Here is an 18,258-nt window from a genome sequence, read left to right on the forward strand (position 1 = left end):
GTTTGTACGTGAAACGTAGTGCGAGGGGCACTTCGTTGAAATTTTGTAGGTGGTGCTATAGAGCCATTTTGCCACACCTAATTCTGAAACCCATATCAGATGTAAATTTTCACCACTTCTGATGCGTGTGCAAAGTTTCATGAGTTTTCGAGCATGTTTAGGCCCTCAAAAATGTGATTCATTTTGGAGAAGAATAATAAGAAACGGAGCAAAACATGTTTTTACTCCAAACTCACTTCATAACAACAGTTGAGCATCCTTCTGTGAGATGATGTGGCTTCTTACACAGAATAAGGCAGTCGTGTGTTTATTAGTCATGTTTAATCAATCAAAGTGTTTCAATCTTCTGTTTATTCAGCTACAGCAATAGTATGATACCCATAGGGATTTCCTGGAATTATGCATTTTATCTACTTCTATGGCAAGGCATATTTGGAGTTTCTGCGCAAGAGCGCCCTCTTGCTTTCAGATGGAGAAGCATTTACAACTGATCACAGAGCTGTACAGCTCGCAACTTTTGCCAAATCGTGTGCGGTTTAATCGCGATAAATTGTGCACCCCTACCTTAATCTAACCCTAAACCTTTGAATGGTAATGTATCACAGTTTTCACAACAATATGAAGCAGCACAACCATTTCAACACTGATGATAGAAAGGATCGTCACTGAAGACTGAAGTAATGATGCTGAAAATTTTGCTTCGCCATCACAGTAATTAAAATATATTCAAATAGTTATTTTAACTTGTAATAATAATTCACAATATTACTGTTTTACTGTTTTTTAGATCAAATATGCAGCTTGGTGAGCATAAGAGACATCTTTCAGAAACATAAAAAATTTTAATTATTCCCGGCTTTTGACTGTGTAAAATAAATGCTGGAATGGAGAATCTAAATACTGCAGCCAATGAGGGGGCACAAATATGTAACATGTTAACGGAGACGGTAACAAAAGTATAAAGCTCTTGCTCAGCTGAACGGGATCAAAGAACGTCCCTCTTCGACCCAGTTATGCCCTGACGGCCGGGCCGCATCGGGGAGGCGTCTCTCGCTGCTCGCCACGATGATTAGTGTCCGTGTAACACTTTGAACGCTTCCAGCTCAAAGCAGAATCCAGCTGGGTCAGAGGCTTCAAACATCTTGGAAGAGCAGATGAAATATGTAGGCGTGGGTGTGTGCGGGTGGGGGGCGCTGGTTCCCGAGCCACTGAAATGCTTCTCAGAGTTTAGATGTTAAAAGATATCATATTCATTTTCCTGCCTTTAATGCGTACCCCGGGAATAAAAGACAACAAATAAAATCTGGGGGGCAGCGCGCATGCCTGTCATTTTTCCTCGTGTTCCTCCAGGTCGCCCTCCCGCGTTTCATCGTAAATAGTCCCATCGTAATAGTCGAGATGCTGGCCAACAGAACTCTTACCCTGAGTTTGACATGTGATTTATTCTGTTGGAGGTATTAGATGCAGGTCACTGTCAACAAGTAAGTTGTTTTTGTTGGCCGTTGGCTGCACAACTCTGTCACACTCTTTTGTCTTGATAATTTGCTAAGTTCTTGGCAGTGCTGCGCTTTTATAGTATTGTCTTCACTCATATTTTGATGGTCTAATCTACATACTGTTTTGATAACAGATTTATATCCTCTGATAATCCACCGAGAGCCTGACAACCATCAACATCCTGACGATCAAATATGAGTTTCATCAGGGTTTGGCCAAGATAGACCTCAGAGCTACAAAGTAATATGAAGAATTAACAACAAATAATGATAATGATGATGACAATAATTATGATGATAAGATGACGAAAAAGGAGAAAAATAGGATAATTGAAACTACTATATTCAAAATGGGTATTTAGTCTCATTATTAGCTTGGAGGTCATCTTTATACTAGCATCCTCCTAAAGGTTGACAAAATAAACATAGGCCTATATTACTAGTAATAGCAAATAGCAAATCATGATTCATCATGGCTGTGACATACTGTCCAAAAGTTTGCGGTTGGTAAGAGTTTTTAATGTTTTTGAAAGAAGTCTCTTCTGCTCACCAAGGCTGCATTTACTGAATCAAAAATACAGTAAGAAGAAAAAAAAACAAAAAAAAAACAGTAATATTGTAAGGTTCTTACTCAGTATTTTTATCTTGTTTTCCATTACAGATATCTAAACATTCTTAAATCAAAATACATTTACTTAAGAAACAAAATGTGACTTAAAATAATTAATTAGTCTTTTTTTTTAGAAACATGTATATAAAAATAAGCAAGTTAATCCTTAAAACAAGAAACAGTATCTGACAATGGGGTCAGAAAAATGAACTTAATTCAAAGAGAAAACAAGACTGTTTCTCCTAATAATCACTTATAATTTTTGAAGTTTTCATTCTAAAAATGATACATGCTATTTAGCATTTTTTTAGCAACTTTTTTTTTTCAGTTTACACCACCACTGCTTATACGTATCAAACTTTAATAAAAAAAAATATATATAAATTAGCGCTGTCAAAGCAATTAATCACAATTAATTGCGTCTAACATAAAAGTTTGTGTGTGTATATATATATATATATATATATATATATATATACACACACACACACACACATAAATTTACAAACTTTAATGTTAGATGCAATTAATGATTAATCGATTTGACAGCACTAAAATAAATAAATAAAATTGCAAAAATTCTGAAAGCCTCCCCTATAGTTTCAAGGTAATCCCACTTTTATTATAGTTTCACAGTAGCAACAATAGCTGAATTAACTTTAGTGTTTTGCTGAAACTATGGTTACTATGTTAAATTTCTACAGTAAGGGTCACGTGTCAGATCAAGTGGTCCATAACGGCAGCCTGGTAATCTGCAGCTAGTCATCCTGTGGTGTACTGGTCCGTGAAGAGCCTGTGTGTCGGCTGGTGACAGAGCTGAAGGCCATGCTGACAGCCATAAGCCCCGCTGCAGCTCTTCTGTCAGTGAACATTGCTCCATTGTGCTCTCTCTCGTCCTGGCGCTAGGCCAGCGCTAGGTTAAAGTCTTCAAGCTTTTCATCTGTCAGAGGCCCGTGGTGGTTTCCCATCAGCCAGCCCATCAATATCAATGCTTAAATGAGCTATCACTGAGCCCTAGCTGGGAGCAATGCCTCAGCGTGCTTAGAGAGTGATGTGAATTGGGTTTAAGGGAAGACTTTGAGTTAAAATGTTGCACTAAGGGTTAAAAATAAACCTGACTGTCATTGGCCGGTATATATATATATATTTTTTTTTTTTTTTTTTTTTACCACGGGTGGTATAGTGGAATGCTAAGGAGTTAGACTGACTGAGGTTCAGTTATCTTAACATGTTGTGTCAGATTTGTGATTTTGGGTTCAAGTTTGAATATACAGTAGTGGCCAAAAGTGATGTCGGAGGGGATATTTGTTTTTTAATGACCCTACAAGTTCGATTAAACCATCAAAATATGAGGAAAATATTTTACATTGTTGAAACACTAAACTTGGTTAAGATATTTTTTTTTTTTGGACAAAATTATTTGGCAAACTACAGCTACAGGTTTTATTTTACTATGAAAAAAAAAAAAAGCTCAAAGCTCACAGGAAAAAGCATACATTGACAAAATTATCAGTTATTAAAGGGTTAGTTGACCCAAAAACAAAATTTCTGTCATTAATTACTCACCCTCATGTCGTTCCAAACCCGCAAGACCTTCGTTCATCTTCAGAACACAAATTAAGATATTTTTGATGAAATCCAAGAGGTTTTTTATCTCTCATAGAAAGCAACGAAATTACCACATTCAAGGTCCAGAGAAGTAGTAAAGACATAGTCAAGGTGACTACAGTGGTTCAACCTTAATGTTATGAAGTGACGAGAATACTTTCGTGCACAAACACAAAACAAAAATAACGACTTTATGTTAAATAAAGTAACATAACATTTTCCTCTTCCCCGTCAGTCTCCTACACAGTTGACGCAGTGAACACAGTGCAGAGCTTCCGCGTTCTACGTCAGAACACCGATTTTTGGCCGGCTCCTGCGTCAGCATCACACGCATGCGTTGTGGTGCTCATGTGAACAGTGACAGCCAATACTGAGCCGGCATTCAAATGTAAACACAGAAGCTCTGCATTGCGTTCACTGTGTCAACTGCGTAGGAGACTGACAGTTTTTGAGACTTGACAAATTTGTTGAGACTAACACATTTTTAATAATATTTGAATAAAGGGTGAAGATGTCAATTTTCTTAGGCCGGACATCACTTTTGGCCACTTTTGAATTTGTGTATTTGTAGCTCTTGAGATCTAAATTGCTTCCTCAGATTGCTTTTAAAATATTCATCATAGACACAAGTGTTCATCCAATACAAGATTTTTTATACTCATATATGTATATGATGCATTGTAAGCATGAAATTTCCCAAATGTAATCTCCACATGACTCTGGGGCGTTAATAAAGGCATTTTGAAGAGAAACGATGTGTTTGTGTAAAAAAAAAATATCCATATTTACCAAGTTATAAAGTAAAATACAGTAGGAATATCCGGCTTCCGCACGAGCCACCTTCCGTATTCAACGTATGCAGAAAGTGTAAAACTCTTGCAGTTCACAAAGCTACGTCCTACGCCTTCCCTATTCAGCTTACGGAAAAAGTGTAACTGACATGACGGCAGTTTACACTTTCTTTGTAACTTCAATACGGAAGGTGGTCTGGTGGAAGCTACATATTTTACTTCACAACTTGTCTAAATATGGATATTTTTTACACAAACACATCGCTTCGCTTCAGAAGGCCTTTACTAACCCTCCGGAGCCGCATGGAATATGTTTATGATGGATAGATGTGGATGGAAGCACTTTCTTCAGCTCATACTCATTGAACCCTATCACTGCCATTTTAAAGCTCAGATGTGTAAGGACATTTATTAATATTTCTGCGATTATGTTCATCAGAAAGAAGAAAGTCATATATACCTAGGATGGCTTGAGGGTGAGTAAAGCTTGGGCTAATTTTCATTTCAAAGTGAACTAATCCTTTAATCTGCATTTTTAAAAATTCACTCAGAACTATTTGCAAAAAAAGAAAATAAAATTATATTTATGTTTTATATTTAAGTATAATCAGTTATAAATGATTATATTATAAATAACAATTCTAATCCTCTATTATTTATAACAAAAAGAGGTATTTTCAGGAGATAAGTTGACTATAGTTTGTCTTACAACATCTGGATTTTTGGAAACTCTTTTAATCCTTTTCTAGAGGATAATCTGACTTGGCTCCATGGAATCATTTGAATAATGCTGAATAAAGCCTGACTGATGTGGAATTTCTTTATTAAAAATCTCTATTGGTTTGTGTGTAGAGAGCGCTGGCTTCACAGAAAGGCTTTCGGTCGAACCTTGTCCGTGGGGAAACACATCGTGGAATTGAAAGCAGCTGAGAGAAGTGGGAAGCTTTGAGAAGCTAAAACAAACAAATTGCTCTGGTTCTTTACAATTATGTAACCATTTCTGTGGCAGCAAAAGGCAATGAAGGCTTAAAAGACGGGGAGACTGTAGAGGTCAAGTTCTGGCAGATCTCTCTTGCTCTCCTCCCCCTCGCTTGCGTTCTCCGGGAAGGAGGCCAAATCTTGTCAGTTCTGGAGGTCTGAAGCCAAGACGACACAGCGAGAAGACAAAAGTGAAATGTTGGACTACATTCCTTCTTACAGGAGACCTTTTAATATCCAGATGTTGAAAGGAGCATTTTAGTCAGAGCATTTTTGTTTCTTTCTCTCTGTTCCTCATTCCTTACCTCTCTCTGACACTTCTGTACTCCCTCCAAGATCTCCGTGAAATGTTCTCTATTATAACTGTCTTTTCTTTGCTTCTCTCTTTTAGTCATTTGGTTATGAGAACACGGTCAGAGTTGTGGCTTTGACTCAAGTTGTGTTTCTAAGCTTCAACAAGACATTTAAAATGTGTATTCAAATAAAGTAATGGTTTAAAAAATGGTTCATTGTTCATGTTTTTTATGGCTACATTTGAACAACAAATTCACAACTCTTTTTCAATCAAAACTTCATTCAAGTTGACATGTCAAGTGGTGTGTCGTAAAACCAATTTAAACAGTATTATGTAAATGATTTTATAATATGATGAGTAATTAAGTAATGATTAAGATTTTTTTTTATGCTCACCAAGGCTGCATTTATTTGTAAAAACAATAATATTGTGAAATATTATTACAATTTAAAATAATGGTTTTCTATTTGAATATATATTAAAATGTAATTTATTCATGTGATCGAAGCTGAATTCTCAGCATCATTACTCCAGTCTTCAGTCTCACATGATCCTTCTGAAATCATTCTAATATGCTGATTTACTGCTCAATTATCAATTATTATTGGTGCTCATATATTAATAATGGTTCTTATGTTGAAAACAGTTTTTACTCCTTAATATTTTTGTGTAAACCATGATTTTATTTATTTATTTTTCAGGATTATTTGATGAATAAAAAGTTCAACAGAACAGCATTTATTTTCAATTAAAAACATTTCTAGCAATATAAATATTTTTAATGTCACTTTTGGTCAGTTTAATGCGTCTTTGCTAAAGAAATGTATTAATAAAAATAAACTTTTCATCATTAATAATAATCAGAAATGTTTCTTGAGCAGCAAATCTCAAATTAAATTATAATAATATTTTACAAAATTACTGTTTTGTATATGTGATCAAATAAATGCAGCCCTTTTTTTTCAGAAACATTTAAATAAAATAAAAAATAACATATGTACAGCTTTTAAAGAATAAACCCTTTTACTTTTCACAGCTTTATTTTAATACAACTAGTGTATGTAAACTTAAAATGTGTTACTAATAATACCAAGAATACTTTCTAAAGAGATCATGTTTTCCAAATTAAATTTTTCAGTATTACTTCATTGATTAACTTCACACCACAAAACACTGATTTAACTATCCCTGTGCTGTGGTTATCGTGTCTACATGACTACCACCTGTAATATGCTGTCCTGTTTGCAGAGATGAAAGTGTCGGATGTGCTAACCGTGTAATCGGAGGAAGCTCTGTTTCTTCCCCGGGGTCTTTCTGCCCATAACATATGACTATTACAGGACAGCTATTGTGTGCGGGTGTATACACATATACACACGTACAAACGCTCGCTGATGGCAGCTGTCTAACAAACCCACCCCGTTCTCTGTGTGAATTCACAGACCGAAACCAGCATCATCTTGAAAACCTTTCATGGACTCTAAAAATACTCCAAATAATCTTTTCATAAATAAACATTCCTTAAAATAAGGAAAGGAATGGGGCTTTTAAGGCTCAGAATAGCTGTGGCTCTTGCCCTGTCTCTTTCATGTCTGAGGAAGCCAGAAACAATCTCATTGTTACATTGTTACATTTCCTTTTCTCCCAGTGAAACCTCTGTAGTTTTCAATATAAGGTCACAAGCAGGTCCATTCAGCATAATCTGAGCTCTTTGTGCCACACAGTCCAATATAAACTTACCCAACCACACCTCAAGACGAGTCAATAACCTATTATCACACATCTACAAGACAGTGCCACTGAGCTTTATTGAGTTGTAAAGAATACAATTCATCTGTACATTCGTGTATGTAAAATGTGAAAGTGTGAGCTGATCTGTATACAAGTCCTAACTGAGTAAAGGCATGGTCTATGTCTTAAGGCCTGTTTACACCTGGCCACTTCATGCATTTTCTCTTATTGGATACACATTTATGTGGCCAAGTGTAAATGGAACCATTTTAACAAATGTGACTCTGGACCACAAAACCAGTCATAATTCACACAGGTATATTTGTAGCAATAGCCAACAATACATTGTATGGGTCAAAATGATCGATTTTTCTTTTATGCCAAAAATCATTAGGTTATTAAGTAAAGATCATGTTCCATGAAGACATTTTGTAAATTTCCTACCGTAAATATATCAAACATTTTCTCAATATTTAGATTTTTTTGCACCCTCAGATTCCAGATTTTTAATTTTTTATTGTCCTATCCTAACAAGCCATACATCAATGGAAAGCTTATTTATTCAGCTTCCAGATGATGTATAAATCTCAATTTCAAAAAAATTGACCCTTACGACTGGTTTTGTGGTCCAACGTCACAAATCAGATCCGATGCAACTCAATGTCTTTAGGCATGTAGACATGGTCAAGATGATCTGCTGATGTTCAAACTGTGCATCAGAATGAGGAAGAAAAATTTAAGTGACTTTGAACGTGGCATGGTGTTGGTGCCAGACGGGCTAGTCTGAGTATTTCAGAAACTGCTGATCTTCTGGGATTTTCACACATAACCATCTGCAGGGTTTATAGAGAATGATCCGAAAAAAAATATCCAGTGAGTGTCATTTCTTTGGGTGAAAATACCTTGTTGATTCCAGAGGTCAGGAGAATTGCCAGACTGGTTCCAGCTGATAGAAAGCCAACAGTAACTCAAATAAGCACTCGTTACAACCAAAGAGCATCGCTGAACGCACAAGAAGTCGAACCTTGAAGCAGAATAGGCTACAGCAGCAGAAGATCACACCGAGTACCACTCCTGTCAGCTAAGAACAGGAAACTGAAGCTACATTTCACACAGGCTCACCAAAATTGCACAATAGAAGATTGGAAAAACATTGCCTGGTCTGATGAGTCTCAGTTTCTGCTGGGACAATCAGAAGGTAGGATCAGAATTTGGAGTAAACAACATGAAAGCATGGATCCATCCTGCCTTGTATCAATGGTTCAGGCTGCTGGTGCTGGTGGTGTATGGATGTGGGGGATATTTTCTTGGCACACTTTGCAACTTCTTGGCCCCTTAGTACCAACTGAGCATTGTTTAAATGCCACAGCCTACCTGAGTATTGCTGCTGACCATGTCCGTCCATTTATGTGTACCCATCTTCTGATGGCGACTTCCAGCAGGATAACGCACCATGTCACAAAGCTCAAATCATCTCAAACTGGTCTCTTGAACATGACTATACTCAAATGGCTTCCACAGTCACTATAGATCTCAATCCAATAGGGCACCTTTGGAATGTGGTGGAATGGAATGGGAGATTCGCATCCTGGATGTGCAACTGACAAATCTGCAGCAACTGCGTGATGCTCTCAAATCAATATGGACCAAAATCTCTGAGCTGAGGAATGTTTCCAGCGTCATCTATGCAACGAAGAATTAAGGCAGATCTGAAGGAAAAAAAACAGTACAGGTCCAACTCGGTACTAGCAAGGAGTAAAGTGGCCAGTGAGTGTACTAAAAAAGAACTAATAATTAACTAAATATATTACAATAATTATTATACTAAATAATTAACTAAAATTAACTAATATTCAGGTTGATTCAGTAATGTTAAATAAAAAAAAAAAAATTAAATTATTGGAATAAAATTGATTACTTTAGATGTTACCACATGAAGCACATCTTTAGGTTACCTTTATAAAACGGTTAGTTCCTGTCCTTGATTCTGATTTGTCAATAGCTGTGATTTATTCATGATAAAACACGGCTATGACCGCTTCACCCAACGGTTTTGTATATCACTACACAACACCCTTAGCAACCACTCTTAGCAGCGTAAACTGTATGTTCTCATTTGATATTGTTCATTGAAGCTTACTATATTATGTAGAAGAGTGTTGTGAGAAAAAGACTGAGTGAGCGAGTTTATTACCTGCATTCAGATTTAGCATTTTCCTTCAGGTCAGTCCAGGTCAGGTTTAAATGTCCGATGTATCACCATGTCCTTTTAACATTTAAGGTGTTTTCACGTGACTAACAGCGCTAGTTAAAGCATTTGTCAGTTGTGTCAGTGTGTTCCGTTTTCAAAACAATTCAGTCTTTTCAATATAAAAGTCTTCGCTACTGACTGACACACTCATAAAGACAGTCTTTGCCGCCATATAATGGCATAAAAATGTAACTTCTGTTGCTGTTCACATCAGGGACTATTTTTTCCAGCGGAAGGAAGGCTTTTGGAAAAAGTTTACTTCATGAAAGTTGCTTTGATACATATATACTCCTTATTTACTTACATATATATATATATATAATATATATATATATATATATATATATATATATATATATATAAAGCAATAAGGTACGAGAGGCTGTGCTGTATCGTGAATAAGTCACAGCTGAAGGGCGTTGTATATATATATATAAGTAAATAAGGAGTAATAGGAACTGTTTTTATTATTATTATTATTATTATTATTCCATAGAGTCTCTTAATTAATATGAGCTCATAAAAGATTTGTGCACAATAATTATAAAAGAATTTGGTTAAAACTTATCTAAGGTGAAGTTGTTACAGTGTACTTATACATTAAGTACTGAATAATATTTATTAACAACATATATTTATTGGTTTAGGATTAGGTTTTTGTTTAGGGTTAGTTGCTTGTAATTATGCACCATTTACTGTTATTACTATGGTAAGTACATGTGTAACAAGGACACAGTAAAATAAAGTGTTATCAAGAATTTGTAAAATGTATAAAACTGTTTCAGATGGACCATTATGTCAACTTTGCAGAAAAATACTTCATGTCAACTAAAACAAATTAGATAATTGTTGTGGTTTAAAGATATTTAGAATGAGAGGATAAATCATATATTAGATCAAGTTTATTATGTGATATAAAGATTTGCACATGAGTTTTACCCATGCAAAATGATGCATCACAAGTTTGGGTGTTATTTGAAACAAACTGCAACCCTGGAACACAAATATCAAGCCCCAGCAGGATTCATCTAGAATTCATTTGGCTCTGCAAGAGATCACGACTCAGAAGAGAGAAAGGCAGAGAGAGAATGTGTGAACTATGCAAGCAAAACTAGAAAAAAAAGATAATGTGTTTTGTGGATAAGTGGGTCTAAGAAAGAGAATGGAAAGAGAGAGTAAGAGGTGTAACACTATAAAATAAAAGAGCCAAAGAAAGTCCCATACGGATTCAGTGGATATGAAGTGACATCCCAGCAAGCACAGCGGTCACACTGAGAACTGACCCAGCACACCCAGGTCACAAAGATCTTCCCTCTAGAGACACAACCCCACCTAACACAGAGAAAAACACATATGAGTGTAGTTTTTAGCATGGAGCAGCTGTTAAATTATAGATACAGCCCCTTGTGAAAAGAAGTACAATTTAGCATACTTTTAAAACGAGCACTTATGCAAATAATATACTTTAAAAAAATATACTTTGGCTATTCATTTTGTATTTTTATTTTTTATTTTTTATTTTTTTCTTTGTTTTGGTTTTCAGTGTCATTGCATAGGTTGTCATTTTTACATTAAAGGTGCCAAAGTTCTGATATGATTAATCTTTGTTTCAGTTTTTACATCACACACACACACACACACACACACACACACACACACACACACACAACTTTAAACAAGGGTGTGTAGACTTTTACAGGCATTTTACAGATTTAACTAAATATTTACAGTAAAAAAAAAAAATAAATAAATAATAATAATTACATTAACTGATGGTAATAACTTACTGAAGTACTAATGTTTTGTACCTTTGTAATACATTGACAGACACCAAAACCAGGTGGTGATGTGAAAGTCACATGATGAATCAAAGCTCATGATGAATCATTTTTGGATTTTTGGATTCTTTAAGAAACATACTCATGAAAGTGCATTCTCTTTAAGTACACTTAAGTGGTCTTTTATTTCGTTAATATTATATTATCTGTAAGTAACTTTTTTATATATATACCTTATATTTTTTATATATACCTATAGATTTGAGGTACACTATTGGAGTCTAACGTTAGTATTATGTTCATTCTACATGAATGTATGAACAATAATGACAGATTCTCAAAAACTCCTACAACCTCTGTGGACAAAGGTACACTGAAAAAAAATAAAAAAATACTAAAGTTTTTGCACGCACATTTTAAAGTAAATTTTACATATGGAATTAAGTAAAATCTAAGTTAAGTAAAATTAACAACAACAAAAACATAAATAAAAATAAGTAACTTCAACTAAGTAGAAATTACTCAACAAAAGTTAAAGTTTACTTTGCAATGCTTGGTTTTGAGTACATTTTACTCAAACAATATAACATTGAATAAGCCATGCTTTTAAAGTGTATGCTTTGCTTAGAACATCTAAGTAAATAATACAGTAGATACTGTGTAGAAGTAGAATTAATGTGGTACCCACCTGAACACAGAGATCTTGATACTTTGGTAGACAATACACAATAACGGTAACATTGTTTTTTTCTCACTTTTCAGTACTCATTTTTGAGTATGAATGTGTCATTTTGAGTAGAAAATGAACTCCAGATGTCACAAAAAGTTACTAAACCTAGCAACAAAAGCAATGATAAAACAGTGTAAATACAGCTGGAAAGATGTGAAAATGCAACCTTAACGTTAATTATTTATGCCCCAGTGCACGATGGGAAAACCAGTATCAGAAAGTTGAGTAGGTTTTACTTAATATTTATGCTTTAAAGGGTTAGTTCACCCAAAAATGAAAATTCTGTCATTTATTACTCACCCTCATGCCGTTCCACACCCGTAAGACCTTCGTTAATCTTCGGAATGCAAATTGAGATATTTTTGTTGAAATCCGATGGCTCAGTGAGGCCTGCATAGCCAGCAATGACATTTCCTCTCTCAAGATCCATTAATGTACTAAAAACATATTTAAATCAGTTCATGTGAGTACAGTGGTTCAATATTAATATTATAAAGTGACAAGAATATTTTTGGTGCGCCAAAAAAACAAAATAACGACTTATTTAGTGATGGCCGATTTCAAAACACTGCTTCAGGAAGCTTCGGACCATAATGAATCAGCGTGTCGAATCATGATTCGGATCGCTTGTCAAACCGCCGAACTGCTGAAATCACGTGACTTTGGCGCTCTGAATTTAAACTAAAATATCTTAATTTGTGTTCCGAAAATTAACGAAGGTCTTACAGGTGTGGAACGGCATGAAGGTGAGTAATAAATGACATTATTTTCATTTTTGGGTGAACTAACCCTTTAACACACGCTCTACAAGTTTAAAATGAGTACTTTTTTTCTAATGCATTCAGGTAGAAATTACATTGTTTTTTTCTGTAGTATTTACTTCACCAAATAATTTTTTACCAGTGTAGTCCTGCCCCAAACTCCCGCCATTGGTTTTTGTTCACATGTTGGATCATTCAATCAAACAGAGCAATGCTAGCTGTTGAAAGTGCCACAGAATCACTACAGAAGAACAATCAGTGGCTTGTTAGGTGCCAAGCACAGTAGTTGTTGTAGTTTATAGTGGACTCTAGAATTGAATCAGTTGACCTGGGATAGAATTACTGAACTTATTTTAAATTTGTTCAATTTCTCAGTCATGACTGTGTGTCTGCACCATGCCAACTTTACTCCAATATACAAACCTGTATTATTGTTTCACACATACAAAAATGTACTACTCTACAGCCCTCTTCACGACCAAAGTGTCAGGGACACTTCCTGTTCAAGACACCTCAATACCAGCACACATCATGTCATCAAACGCCCCTCACCCTTTGCGCTCCATACACAGTCCACACCCTCTGTTCTTCCTGCTGTCCAGCTGCTGGCTCAATGGCCCAGGTTGGTGCTCCATTTGGTGGTAATCAGGTAGAGAGCAGGAGCCCCACATCCTGTTCGCTCCTCCTGATTAGCACCAGTGAACTCTGACAAATTTGCCAAATTCCTTCTCCTGTCAAGTCTTCCACCCCAGAAGATTGACCAGAGGTTTGATGAATACACTTGTGTTCTGTGAGTGCCAGGCCTCCTCTTTTTTGTGTTACCTGATCTTTGAAGGGAAGGAGAAATCAAGCAGAAATGTGGTAAAGAGAGGGCGAACCAGCTAGGAAAGTAACAGCATCCAGGCCACATCACTCTCTCAGCATTTCTGATTTATGACATTCCAGGCTCTATTTATATTCATGAGCAGGCATGGAAGCGGACTTGCTCTCATTCCACAGCTTCAAGTTCCCTAGCCGTACTTCCAGGAATCCCCGCCATTCCCATGCAGCGTTACCAGCTCTTTTTATCCCGATCAAGGATAGGGCCCACACATAGACCCATCCTTTTCTAACAAGCATTGAGCTAACAGCCCACCAAAAAGCTAGTAGTCCTCATCTTAGGCTATAAACACAATAAAATCAACTACTTTTGCAGGTGTCAATGTCACTGTTGTAATATTAAACCCCAGTAAAATTAAATAAACGTAGAGGACTCCCAGTTAAACATCGGTCCTGTCGCAATACCCATACTTGTACTCTTGTGCTCTACTTGAGAAAGCATGCAAGAGCACAAGATTGTCCCAGGTCTGATAAATGTCAAAGCTCAGTGCCCTTAACACACACTAAATCCACACTAGCTACGTTTATATGGACACCTTTTGTTTCAATCGGAATTAATTCATTCCGATTGATGAATCCAAACGTAGTGTTTACATGAACGCTAAATAAAGTGATCGGGTTGATGTGCACGTTTATATGTCACAACTTCATTTGGACTTAATTTTTACATGTGCACACTGCACAAATATACAGAGTTTTCCACTGTTTGCACATATTAACCATTCTCCTACATTGCTTCTTTGTTTTAAAGAGCAGACTTGATATTTATCTATTTTGGGTCCTAATTAGGAGATGACGAGCACAAGAACCATTGTGCAATGTATATTTATCAAGCAGTAAAAACGCCCCTTTCCCAAAACCTAAAACAAGGCATCTGTGGATGAGAGTTCAAAACAAGGACTTATAGGATGTTGTCCTGCTCCACTTCACAGACGATGAGTGAAAGGAGAATTTTAGAATGACACGACAGTCATTTATGACACTTCATTCAACAACAGCAACAGCTTGATCCACACATCATACATGATAACGCATCTCTACATAATTGCACATGCGCAGAACTTTCCAGTTACAGTTTTCAAACCGATCAAGTGTTTACGTCCTCTCGATCGGATTAGAGAAGGTTTAAACTACCCCTTACAATCCAAATTAAATTTGAATTAAATTTGGCCAATTCATTCAGACTGACGTGTTTACAGGTGATTTTTTTATTCTGACTGTGCTACTAGTCCAATTACAATCAGATTATTAAAGTTCATGTAAACGCAGCTACTATCTCTAATACTGCATATGTGTGGTTTTTGAGGCTAAGTGAGATCTCAAGAAAATATTTCCAAGTGTAATTTAAATTATTTAGACATGACATACAGAAGTAGAAATGGCCAGTGGAAGCGCTTCCACAATGGCACAAGACGTCATCATAGAGCGGTGCCATGTGGAGTTACAGGGACAGTCACCCTGGAGAAATCTGAGGCTGCGTGACTTGCTCAAGGACACAGTGGTGTCTGTTCATGGATCATCCTTTGCGGGTTTCAAACCTGCAACCTTCTGGTAATAGCCCAGACCTTTAACCTAGTCTCCACCAACCCCATTGAACTAAATCCTGGCAGATGCAGAAGCTCAACTGAACAGGGTTGATCGAGTAATACCAAATTATAAAGAGTTTCAAAATTAAAAACGGCCTGACAGCAGAGTTTGCTTTTAATTGATGATCAGTTGCAGAACAGTTGAGCAGTTGGTCAGCAAGGTCTTCGTGCTGAAGGTTTATACAGCTATGCAGGTCTCTGCATTTTCATATTCATTCTTTGTGTCTAGCTTACTCTATGTTCATTTCAATCATGCAACCTGTTATGACATCATCTAACTGCACCGTGCCAGTAGCCAAAGAGTCCATTTTGGTTTAGAGTTTCTTTTAACAGAAAGGGAAATGTTTAAATACGTTTTACTTTTTTTTTTTTTTTTTTTTTTTTTTTTTGATGATGATGATGTAATGACTGTTCAAAGAGGGAATATGTATGTGTTTTATGTGTGTAAATGTGTATTTTCTTGAATGGATATGTATTTGTTATATATATACACATTAAAATGTGTTTGGTCTTGGTGGTCTAGATCTGCTATGCATGCTGCTTCTGCAAAGCAAGTATGAACTTGCTACTGTCATCAGATACACAAGCTGCAAGCATGTAAGATATGATGCTGCTGCGTGGATAGGCATACATAAATCCCCTAGTAGATCTAGGCAGGTGGAGCTGGAAGGTTTCAGAGGAACTCTAATTGCGCCCTGCAGGACCAGCTCACAACCAACACTGAACCAGACTATTTAAATGTTGAGCAAGCAAGCTCATTGGCTGAAAATTCAGTTGAGGTCAATCAGCTGGTGCCATGTAAATGATGTGATTACTTGCAGATTGCACATAAAGGACCTATCAGTCTGCGCCATCTAGAGTTTCATGACTGAACTAGATATTTCATCATAGCTGAGAATATATATGAGGCTTCGTTTTGTTATCACACCTGTGCTGTTTGGTTTGCATGAATCACAATGGCTAAAAACATCACATGAGCCAAGTCATTATTTAATCATTTACTGTGGTGCACTTGACACTTCAGGAATTTCCAGGGACACTGTGATAACACCAGTAGATGTACACGTATTTAAGTTCCAAACACTCAACGCTCAAACTGTCATTGCACTACTACACATGCTGTATGTCTCCCTCATCTAACACACCTTACTGAACTCATTAGCTCATTATTATATACTGCAAGACCTCAAATGGGTGTGGTCCGATAAGAGAGATACAAAATATGCAGTGTTAGGGATGCTTGAGAAGCACTGGGTTAGGGTTATTACTGTTTGACAGCATCCCGATCCAAGACCGGCACAAGGTGTTGATCAAGGACCATGTGCTACTTTGCAAAATCACGGTAAATCCATGTGTACATTGTGATTATTACACATCTGTGCTAATACTCAAACCCTGAAGCTTAATGGTTTACATGCATTCCTGATGTCTGTGTGCCAGGATGTGTCTCGGTGTGTCAGGATGTGGAGCAAGAGTTGCACTCTTCCTTCCTGACTGATGAGCAGACACATACGTAGAAAAATAGTCCCATCCATCTATTATGACACAGAAGCACCCTAGGGAACCCACCACACCTTCTCCTTATCTCTCTTCAGTAAGAATTTGGCATGCTTCTGAGAACCTAATGGTGATATTGCTTCACCTGCAGGCACTATGGTATGCATGCAATATCTCATATTGTAACAATTCGGTATTATTACTTTTATGCATTTATTATTGTGCAGTATGTAAAGATTTGGTCGTATTTACCATTGTTTTATTTTCATGGGTGAAATAGTTCCGCAGATTTTGCAACAAGTTCAATCATTATTATGCAATTATTGCATTTTTAATCATAATATCTTATTTGACACCTCTTCAAAAACTCACTTTGATTCCATTTTTTTTTTCTGTTGAGCATTGGTTATTCGCATACTTTGTTCTGCAGGATACTGTGTCATTTGGTTGAAAATTTTTAAACGTTAAATTATCATCATCGTAAATGTATCAGCCTATTATTTTGACTGTTGATGTTTTCATGGTGCACAGACGAATGTCAATGCAGCGACTATTCATTTAAACTTCTATTTAATGTGAATTATCTTATTGTATCTTTTTTTTTTTTTTACCCTGCCATCTGGTGGACTGTTGCAATAGAATTAAGCTGTAAATGTAAAATGTAAAACTAAAACCACACTTACACAAAACAGGTTATAAAAGGGTCCTAAAGAAAAAGACACATTTTTTAGTGTAACAACACGCACCCTTATGGTAAAAGACCATCTCGACATTTCCCTGCCTCTACAAACACACACCGTCATTTTTACAAACCACACAGAGCTCTAGACCAAACACAGACAGGAGTGAAAAAGTGACAAATTGAGTGTGTACATCGAGCACTACTATTATGTGTCTAATGGGGGCAGAAAACGTGCCAGGACATTTCAGAGGCATCAACTTGAGCTCAGATTTACGGTTCTCTTCCTGTCCGTCATGGTCAGTGACCTCAGAGCCAGCGGTTATAAAAAGACAGATAAGTTTCCCACAGGCTGGCACTATGGTCTGTGTCAAATACAGGTGAATTTAGCAGAATTTGGTTTCTTTCCCCCTGTGTCTAAACAGTTCAGACCTTCATAACATGACATCATAACTTTTTTATTGTGAGCCCCATGAAATTGAAAACTTTGAAGACATATTTTTCAAAATATTAGAATATATATTAATCAAAATGGAAATGTGTGTGGACAATAAGAAACATTTAAACTTTTAAAGCAACTGTAAGTAT

At 36.3% G+C, this 18,258-nt stretch overlaps 1 long non-coding RNA gene across 1 annotated transcript in view; it reads right to left on the bottom strand.

Annotated features, from left to right (window-relative positions):
- Positions 1 to 7,562: 7,562 nt before the first annotated feature.
- Positions 7,563 to 18,258, bottom strand: part of LOC127503330 (uncharacterized) — a 38,091-nt gene continuing 27,395 nt past the window's right edge. The window contains exons 2-3 of the long non-coding RNA XR_007927073.1: positions 10,985 to 11,092; positions 7,563 to 9,218 (exon numbers count right to left, since the gene is read on the bottom strand). This is a non-coding gene — a long non-coding RNA (uncharacterized LOC127503330). The remainder of the gene's footprint in view (positions 9,219 to 10,984; positions 11,093 to 18,258) is intronic.

Source organism: Ctenopharyngodon idella, chromosome 2 (assembly GCF_019924925.1).
Source record: "Ctenopharyngodon idella isolate HZGC_01 chromosome 2, HZGC01, whole genome shotgun sequence".
Lineage (NCBI taxonomy): Eukaryota > Metazoa > Chordata > Actinopteri > Cypriniformes > Xenocyprididae > Ctenopharyngodon > Ctenopharyngodon idella.